Source organism: Cyprinodon tularosa, unplaced genomic scaffold (genome assembly GCF_016077235.1).
Source record: "Cyprinodon tularosa strain WSP-4 unplaced genomic scaffold, ASM1607723v1 ctg970, whole genome shotgun sequence".
Lineage (NCBI taxonomy): Eukaryota > Metazoa > Chordata > Actinopteri > Cyprinodontiformes > Cyprinodontidae > Cyprinodon > Cyprinodon tularosa.
The window spans coordinates 29,331-38,560 of NW_024039752.1; positions in this window are offsets into that span (position 1 = coordinate 29,331).

Sequence of the window (9,230 nt, forward strand, 5' to 3'; positions counted from 1 at the left end):
GCAAAGTATGCTATGCAAAACAGAGTGGGTATATTTAGGTTTGAGTTGAGTAGCCCAATGCCCGACTATGAACCTCTTTCTGAGTCTCTGTGCTGAACATGAGTATCACTGCACATCCCTAGCTTTGGCAGAATGAAGAGGCAATTTAGTTGTGTTTTTTTTCTTGTCTTTGAAAATGTCCAGTTCTGCACATAATATATCCTCTTCTCCTCTTATTTTATCCAGACCTCTCAGGCTACAATGACTTCAGGCACAGAAGACCTTGAAGAAACCAGAGATGAGTTCATGTTAGCGGGCTCACTGACTGGACTTTGACAACTTTTATTGTTGTTATTCAAAACAAAATTTTGTTCAGTACAACTGGAGTTAACTCACCTTATACTGTATGAACAATCTGTATACTTGCATTCAACTACTTCCATACACATAATGTAGTTATACCCAATTTATGTAAGTTTATAACTACTCATGCTGCACTACACACACACATATCATATCCTCTCACACACACACACACACACACACACACACACACACACACACACACACACACTCACTCGCTTGCATTTATATAAAGGGGATTTCCAAGTCTATGTTTTTTTGTCTTGAACACGTTTAACACCTTCTCATCTTACATCCCCACAACCCATTTAATTGTCCCAAAAGCCTCTATGCCCAGCTCCACTTTTCCCTGAACTTCAGCAGCTACTTTGTTTCCTGTCTTTCATTACTGGACAAACTGATTAATCCAGGTGTGTCTGACCTGAGTAACCAGCCAGACACACCTGGATTAATCAGCCTGTCCAGTAAAGAAAGACAGGAAACAAAGGATCTGCTGAAGTTCAAGAAGAAGTGGAGTTGTGCTTGTAGCCCATTAGTAGGATAATTAATTGGCTTCTTTGAGATGCACAGCCCCCCTTGGTCAGTTGATAGTATGATCCTTTACTTGCATGCTGGAGCACTACTTGCTTTTGATCCATCTCAACACAGAAATACCTGATATCCATAGATATGCAGATGTGAACAGAATATGTTGCACTTTTGTATTTCCCAGTGTCCTGTCTGGCAATGTGGCAATAAAATAATTGTCCTGATGCTAAAAATAGCCCAACAGATTTGACTTTCACAAGTGGAGCAGGACAGCTATTGCCATAGATTAGATTAGATTAGATTAGATTAGATGAGCTTTATTGATCTCACAGTGGAGAAATTCACTTAATTCACTTACATAGTGTTACGCTTGATTTATGCATATAAATAGCTGTATTGTAATTCATGCAGGGAGTATTACAGATTATATGGACACTGCAATGTAAAGTTTATCCAAAGGAAAAATGCTCAATAGCGCTTCACCTTTTTGAAGTGGTAGGGGAATCTGTCTCCACAGACAGCCACAGGCTTAGGCTAAATGTAGGATACATATATTAGGGTTTATGCAGGAATGAGTAACTCTAATTTAATGCTTTTTAATGCTCTTAGAAATATTTTGAATGCCATCAACCAGTACCCATGACTCTCATAAATTTATATATATATATTAGGGATGGAACGGTTTTTGAAAACCGTCCGAACCGTTCGGTTCGAATGTCTCGGTTCGATTCGCGTGTGTTTCGTTCGGTTCATGCGCTGCTCCTTTTTCTCATAGGCGAAGCGTTTACACTCCAGAGCAGAAGGTGGCGGTACTGCAAACAAAGCCAACCAACAGTAGTAAACAAGAAGAAGAAGAAGCGAAGCAGCGTAGCCGGGTGTAGCAGAAAAAAATCATTTGTTGTGGAGAATTGTGTGGGTATGGCGAGTGAGAAAGAACAGGAGGTGGAAGACGCGCCAGCAGCACTTTATAGGTCTGCTGTATGGGACCACTTTGCATTTAGAGTGACCTACGATGACGGCGGAAAGAAAGCTGTGGTAAAAGTGCAACAGTGTGCAAGCATTGTGCAACACGTTTCGTTTATGCTAACAGCAACACGACCAACATGTCATGCTAACCCCAAAATCCCTCATACTCAGTCAGCGCTCTGCTCCGCCCCGCTGCGCTCCAGACCGCCTGCTCAAAGCAAAGCCTACAGCCTCCACTGTGGCTCCCGTCCGCTCCCCTCTGAGTCCCTTGGAGATCGTAGAGGGCATGCGCCAGATGATTAAATTCAAAGCAGCAAAACATGCGGAAATGATCCAGGGTTTCCGCGGATCATTAAAAATAATTACAATTCATTAATTATTTTATTAATTTCATTAATTTTAATTTTTTCATTAATTTTTATAATTTTTATTAATTTTTTTACTTTTCGGTGTAACAATAAACATATACCTGTTGGGAGCTGGAGAAGTACCACCTTCCTCCAGCAGAGTCAGCCGTGGATCCTCCTGAGTCGAGCCTCCTGCACAGCTGGAGCTCATTCCATCATCAGAGGATCCACAGTACTTAAGCTGTCTTCAGACCTTGCCTCAACGCCGCAGTGTTGATCCAGTTGGTTAGCACCTAAGCCTAGTATCTCAGAGAACCTTTGTTGACTTTTGAATCCAGACTGGATTCTAACTTTTGTCTCTGTCTTCCAGGAAACCTGTTTTTCTCCTGTGAAGCTCAGGAAGAGCTTAACCTGCCGAGCCTGCCCTCTGAGCCAAACCTGAAGCCTCTCTCTGTACTTCCATGCAGCTCTGGAGCAAGAGCTGGAAACTCAAAGCCAAGGTCTGCTCACTCTCAAGAAGTAAGACGCTGAAGCAGTTTACGGACTCTGCTGAACTAACCATCTCCGGACCCAACAGTTTCCCTCCCAAGGCTTTAACCAAGAACCCTCAAGGTACAAATCTGAAACTGTCAAGAATCAAACTCCTCTGCGCAAAACGCTAACTGAACTGTCTCTCACGCAGACTCCAGTGAACCAGTTTCCCAGGCCCGAACCAGAACCTGTCATTCTCTCTGTGCTTGTGACAATAAACATTGTTAAACCTTTTACTTCAGTTTCCGTCTCCGTGGTGTTCTGCATTATTAGGTCACACCAGTGAACCCATCATGACAGAACACTGCGGCCAAACACAAGGCCCAGCAGATCACCTCACTCGTCGATTGGAGGAGCAGGCGGCCCAACTCCATGGACACGCCTTGGCTCTTCGTGAGTTAAATACCCACATCGAAATGCAAAACCAAGTACTCCAAGGCTATGCTAACTACATGAACAGCGCTAATGCCACGCCGGCAGCACAACCATTTCCGGGTCCAGTCCCACCTCCGAGGTCACCGGCAGTGACGTCATCTGAGTTCCGCCCAAGTCTACCTGAAAGATTCTCTGGTAATATGAAAGATTGCAAGGGATTTGCCGTTTAATCTTTCAGAACTCTCCTGGCAGTTTTTCCACAGATTATAAGAAGATAACTTTTATTCTTTCCCAATTGACAGGAAGAGCCCTGGAGTGGGCTTAGGCAAGGTTTGCCTCCGACGAAGGCCTCGATTGCCGTTACTCAGAGTTTATTTCTGAATTTTCTCAGGTATTCAATCAAGAAACAGATCAAACCATTGACTCTCGTGCTCTTTTCAATATTAAACAGGGAAATTCCTCTGTGGCGGAGTTCTCCATCAACTTCCGGGTTAAAGCGGCAGCTTCCAGATGGAACCAAAGCACTTTGAAGGGGGCTTATTTTATGGCTTTGAATGAAAGCATCAAGGATGAACTAGCAACCCTCGACGAACCAGTCACACTTGAAGAATTAATCCGTTTGACGATAAGATTGGACAACAGAATCCGAGCTAGAAACAGCTCCAAGTCAAGAAGTCTGGGATCTTTTTCCCCTGCCCCTGCGTCTAATAATGTGACTGTTTTTTCTTCTCCCACAGAACAGTTGTCTAAACCGAGATCTAAGACCCAGTCTCCCCCTTTGCCTGTTCAGGCCTCTCATTCCGGAGAAATGGATGCCGAACCCATGCAGGTGGGACACACCAGGCTCACTCCAGAGGAAAGACGTTTTTTGAGCAAATTATGCATCTACTGTGGTGAGAGTGGTCACTTCATCGCTTCTTGTCCAGCTAAATCAAAAGCCTGGGCCCGCCAGAGGTTCTGAGGAGTCTGGCGGGCCATGTTAACCCTAAGAAATCTCCTCGACTGATGCTCCCTGCTACTTTGTTTTGTTCTAATCAAAGCCTCTCTTTTTCTGCCTTCATCGATTCAGGCTGCGAACGAAATTTAATTGATTCAAACCTTGTTCAGCAGCTTCAGATTGAAACTATTCCCCTTACCCAGCCTCTTAGTGTCTCAGCCATTGATGGGAAAAAACTCCACCAGGTTACCCATCAAACTCAACCTCTTGAGCTACTACTCTCAGGTAACCATCGTGAAACCATAACATTTTTTGTTTTTCCCTCCGCATGCTCTCCCCTGGTGCTTGGATTCGAATGGTTGGAGAAACATAATCCACATATTAACTGGACTGATCGTCATGTGGAATCATGGTCTACGTTATGTCACGAAACATGCCTCCGATCGGCTGCCCCCGTGGTGGGGCCTCCTAGAGGTGGGGGGGAGATGGACTCTCCTGACCTTTCTTCTGTCCCTTCTGAGTACCATGATTTGGCTCCTGTCTTCAGTAAGGTCAGTGCTACGTCCCTTCCACCACACAGACCATATGACTGTGCGATCGAGCTATTACCTGGTGCACCTCTACCCAGCAGCAGACTATACAATATTTCCAAACCAGAACGAGAAACCATGGAAAAATACATAAACGAGTCTTTAGCTGCTGGGATAATTCGCCCATCTTCTTCTCCTTTGGGTGCTGGGTTCTTTTTCGTAGGCAAGAAGGACGGTTCCTTAAGACCATGTATTGATTACAGAGGCCTGAACCAAATAACTATTAAAAACAAGTACCCTCTTCCACTACTCGCCTCAGCTTTTGAACCTGTATAAGGGGCAACTGTTTTCACCAAACTAGATTTGAGGAACGCGTATCATCTTCTTAGGATCCGTGATGGAGATGAGTGGAAAACAGCTTTCAAAACCCCCTTGGGTCAGTTCGAATATCTGGTCATGCCCTTTGGTTTAACAAATGCTCCTGCCTGTTTTCAAGCCCTTGTGAATGATTTTCTCAGAGACTTTTTAAATGTGTTCGTGTTCGTCTGCATTGATGACATACTCATTTATTCAAAGAACCTTTCTGAGCATAAGAAACATGTCCGCCTTGTGTTGCAAAGATTGCTGGAGAACAAACTGTTCGTCAAAGCCGAGAAATGTGAGTTTCATCAGCCTTCAGTCACCTTTTTGGGGTTTTTTGCTCGAGGGCGGGCAGGTTAAGCCTTCAGAGGACAAAATAAAGGCTGTTTTGGAATGGCCAGTTCCTGAAAACCGCAAGCAGCTGCAGAGATTCCTGGGTTTCGCCAATTTTTATCGCCGATTCATCAGGAACTATAGCCAGACAGCTCTTCCCCTAACCTCGTTAACCTCAGTCAAACGAACTTTTCAATGGACCCCTGAAGCACAAACCGCATTTGAGAAACAGAAATCTTTGTTTTTCAGAGCACCCGTGTTAATCCAGCCTGACCCATCCAAACAATTCATCCTTGAAGTGGACGCTTCCGATTCTGGTGTTAGAGCTGTCTTATCTCAGAAACTCGACACTGATCAAAAAATTCATCCTTGTGCCTTTTTCTCTCGAAGACTTTCCTCCGCAGAGCAAAACTACGACGTTGGAGACCGTGAGCTACTGGCCATCAAGTTGGCGCTGGAGGAATGGAGACACTGGCTGGAGGGAGCTGAGCACTCGGTTCTCGTCTGGACGGATCACAAGAACCTTGCTTACATCCAGTCAGCTAAACAAGCGAATCCCCGTCAATCTAGGTGGTCCATTTTCTTCTCACGATTCAATCTCATTATCTCCTACAGACCCGGATCCAAGAATGTCAAACCCGATTCTCTCTCTCGTCTATACTCCGTCAATCAACCCGAGACGCCTGAACCTGTCCTTCCCGCATCATGTACAGTTGGAGTGGTTACCTGGGAGATCACCGATCTAATTAACACCGCCCTGGCTTCAGAACCCGACCCAGGTAACGGTCCAGCTAACCAAACTTATGTACCATCTTCTGTCAGGTCTCGCCTAATACAATGGATGCATGCTGCCAAGTTTTCCGCCCATCCGGGAGTCAGTAGAACCGTCGCTTTATTTTAAGACGCTTCTGGTGGCCAACTCTTCACAGAGATGTCAAGGAGTATGTGTTGGCCTGTTCCACCTGTGCAAGAAATAAAGCCTCACACCAGCCTCCCTCAGGCCTGCTACAGCCTCTTCCGGTTCCCTCGCGTCCATGGTCCCATATAGCTATCGACTTCGTCACTGGTCTCCCTGTCTCCCGAGGTATGTCCACAATCCTCACCATCGTTGATCGATTCTCGAAATCCTGTCATCTCATCCCTCTCAGGAAACTTCCCACGGCTTTTCAAACCGCTCAGCTCCTGGTGAAAGGAGTCTCGAGTTGATAGCCATACCTCCTGACCCACGGAGTACTCGGGGGGCGGGGCGTCTTCTGGAGTCGGCGAAACGCTTGGTAGTCTCGGAGGATCGATTGAGGGTCGTGATGGTTTCTCTCTGTGCTTGTGACAATAAACATTGTTAAACCTTTTCCTTAAGTTTCCGTCTCCGTGGTGTTCTGCATTATTGGGTCACACCAGTGAACTCATCATGACAGAACCGAACCGAAAACTGTGACCACGAAACCGTGAACGAACCATGGATTTTGTGAACCGTTCCACCCCTAATACATATATATATATATATATATATATATATATATATATATATATATATATAATACAGCAAAATCCTTCGTCATCTGCATTAATAGGCTGCAGCCATACCCGGAATTCCTCGATTTTCAGCCAGCTTTTGTTGAAATTTGCATTTCCAATTCTCTAGCATTTCTCCGCCTTAAGCTTCTTTTTAAACATATAGCTTTACGATCAACCGGAAGCAGTTCCGTGCAAATATATTGTGATACAATATATCTGATGGATAATATTAATAGAATTTTAATAAAGCATTTTAAATGCGACGCTAATCACATTTAATGAATTTTAATGCCAATTAAGGCCTTAATAAGGTGGCCTCCCTGGGCCACCTTACCGTGGTGGAGGGGTTTGAGTGTCCCAATGATCTTAGGAGCTATGCTATCTGGGGGCTTTATGCCCCCTAGTAGGGTCACCCAAGGCAGGTCCTAGGTGAGGGGCCAGACAAGGAGCAGGCCAAAGACCAGACCCCTTATGATGAATACAACAAATGGATTCCCTTGCCCGGACACGGGTCACCGGGGGCCCACTCTGGAGCCAGGCCTGGAGGTTGGGCCCGCTGGTGAGCACCTGGTGGCTGGGCTTTTACCCATGGAGCACGGCCGGGCACAGCCCGAAGAGGAAACATGGGTCCCCTTTCCAATGGGTTCACCACCTGTAGGCCAAAGAGGTCGGGTGCATTGTGTGATGGGTGGCAGTCGAGGCCTAGTCATATTTTTGTATTTAAAAAACCACTATCAATTTATTCATTTTATTAATCTTAAGAAAATACTACCAGCGTTAAGAGACATATTCCTGGCTTTTACACTTGATTTTTGTTGTTTAAATATTAATTCACTTTTAAAAACAAACAAAACCAATACTGTCCCCATTTCCTAATTCCGTCTTGATGAAATGAACTTTTTTTCTATCTACAAGCTGGAAATTTCCCAAGATTTGATTTCAGGAATCTGGTCACCTTACTCTGTGGTTGTCATGAAGACTGTAAGGAGGATGAAATGGCCAAAACCACATTAAACTCAGGCTGCATATGTTCAGTAATGTGCCTATAATAAATTCTTCACACCCTTAAAAACTTTTTCATTATTTTAGACCAAAATGTGATTTTGAACTAAATGAGGCTGTTTAGCCAAGTGCAGTAGATGCAATAATCTATGCTATATTTATTCTCTCCATACATTAAACAGATACGTGCTGTGTTCTATTGATGGCGTCAGTCGATAAGGACTGTTTGTCTGATAACTCCATAAACTTTGATAGTTCAAGTCCACACTGCCTTTAGATCATTGGTTAAGTGGCACTTCAGGTAACCAGCAGGAACAAACAAGAAAACACGAAGTAATGTAAGAATATACTTAATAACACTGCTGATTGTTGTAGTGCTAAAGCTGGCTTTTAGTTCTGACTCAAATCAATGCTACATGGCTAACAACAGAACTATAATATGGAGTACAACCTCTCAATCAGTGAGCTTTTTCATAATGCATTGAAACCAGATTGAACGCAGTGTTTTGTGAACCCGCCTGCTAAAGCAGATCAGAAAATTCTCTTGTTTGTCCGGACGACCCACTGAACATCCAGGCCCTATAGCCATCTGCCCTAAGCTGCAAGGAAACTTTAAATGCCTTGTACCTTAAAACTTAAACATTCAACAGAGACTCTTGAATGGGCTCTTAAAATCCCCTTTCCTCTTTTGTATGCTTTTATTTACTCTTATTTTTTTCAGTAGTGTTTAGTGTTTGCATAGTTGTTAGATACAATAATACTGTCTGATCATTAGCTAGTGCTACCATTATATTTTAACCTGTGGTGTTTTGTGCATAAATTATGCAGAGTATCATCTGAAAGAACTTTAGTTGGTAATTAATAATTCTGCTGATAAGCCATACTTAATTGGTGAAGGCAACTGGATTTTAAAGGCACATCCAAGAGTCCAAACTTTATCTAAAGAACTAAGAACCCTGGTAAATAAGAAAATTGCAGTTATAATAGTTCATCTAAGAATCATTAACTGCTTTCACCCTAGATTTGAATAACATATTACTTAGCTATAATTTCCAGTTCTAGTTATTTTATATATTCTCAATATGCTGGTAAACTTGCACAACATTGGAAAATAATATAAATCCAGCCATGTTTGAAGTAGGAGTTTAGTAGGAGAAAGCTGGTGAAGAGCATTCAGTCATTCCTGCCTTCTGATATATAAATCTAATCCAATCCTTATTTTTGTTCCTGATGTCTGCTGCTAAGTTTGCTCTTTTACTGATAACTTTGTGGATTGAATCACTTAAATTTAATAATATATCTTATATGTAATTTTATTATGTAGCTGTATAATTATAGCATAATTATCTCTTGCTCTTTGTTTGGATTACCTTTTTTGTGCACGTTTCATTTGAGAATTAAGTTTATGTTTTTTTTATTTTATTTTTTTTATTAAACATCTTTATTTTAAATTAGTCAGCCTGC